The sequence below is a fragment of the Anneissia japonica genome, unplaced genomic scaffold, assembly GCF_011630105.1.
Source record: "Anneissia japonica isolate Jap-2015-1 unplaced genomic scaffold, ASM1163010v1 scaffold21_len1647178_cov195, whole genome shotgun sequence".
Taxonomy (NCBI): Eukaryota; Metazoa; Echinodermata; class Crinoidea; order Comatulida; family Comatulidae; genus Anneissia; species Anneissia japonica.
Window position 1 is genome coordinate 186,405 of NW_022750455.1, and position 1,377 is coordinate 187,781.

At 33.5% G+C, this 1,377-nt stretch overlaps 1 non-coding gene across 1 annotated transcript; it reads right to left on the bottom strand.

Annotated features, from left to right (window-relative positions):
* Positions 1-856: 856 nt before the first annotated feature.
* Positions 857-929, bottom strand: Trnas-cga. The gene has a single exon. It is a non-coding gene; the product is annotated as a tRNA-Ser (tRNA).
* Positions 930-1,377: the final 448 nt, after the last annotated feature.

Here is a 1,377-nt window from a genome sequence, read left to right on the forward strand (position 1 = left end):
ATGAATGCGAAGTACAATAATAGGGAGTTTTCGATGCACGACGTTAACCTTAACTTTAACGTTAGTACCCAACATGTAACGCGATAACTCCGCCCCTTTTGTAAACAAATCGAAATACGCATGCGCAAACCCGTAATTAACGTACGTCGAGCACGTAAAATCTTGAAATTAACGTACTCCGCAACGCAAGATGAATCAATTATGACGTCATCCGTTAACGTTAAGGTTAACGTCGTGCAGCGAAAACTACATATTGCTGTATTGCTGGGAGCATACATGTAGGTCTATTTACTTTACCATGGTATGTTTATACAGAATACATATAAGTATCAGGACTTCATTATGTCCACACGTCATGCCAACACATGCTTTTAAGCAGTTTTAAACATGTGAGCACATTATCTCTATTTGATTCGGTTATCAAGATGCCGAGACTATCCATTATTTGTCATTTCTATTGCATAAACCGCTTAAAAGCTTGACATAAGAATGTTTGAAATGTTAGTATGTTCAATTCGATGAACATGAGTCCGCAGTAAAATCTATAAAAAAAAATCCTCGTAATTTGAATTGGAACATTGACAAACTAGATACAGAAAAAAGATAATAAGAAACTGCCAGAGATCGTGGAGCATAGAGGAGAGTGAAATGCTGTAATTAAATATACTGGAGTTTTGCTCGACGTAGTAGTAATACATTGAAAGCCGACATAATATAATAATAACTTCTGTGGATGACACGCAGGTCGAAACCAATCAGATTTCTCTAAAAAAGAAAAACAACAACGAAAATGACTTAAATTGTTTTGCCAGCCTTTATAAGTGTATAAAGATTACATATAAATTATGTAATAAAATGTCTCTGGTGGGACTTGAACCTGCGACCTCTCGCTGTCGAGGCGAGCGTCATAACCATTAGACCACGGAGTCCTCATGGTTGAACAGCTTCAAATACCACCAGATACACTCCATTACACAATAGGTACGGCTGGAAACAAATAGTTGCATATAATAGGCCTAAATCAAGATCGTTATATATATATAGGCCTATATATATATAGATGTATATAATATATATATATATATATATATATATATATATAAGTAAACATGGACGTTGATACGATATATAAATCATACACAGTTGACGTATTATAGGAATATTATTTTATTTGACAGGAATATTTCGTTCTGTCAACGTAGAGGAAAGGACAAAATATTAGTGCCAAATAAAATAATGTTCCTATTACGTCAACTGTGTATGATTTATTTATCGTATCAATGTCTATATTTACTTATATATCGCAGGGAACATACGTGCTACTTACCATCTTATTGATGCCTAATTTATATATATATATATATATATAATATATAT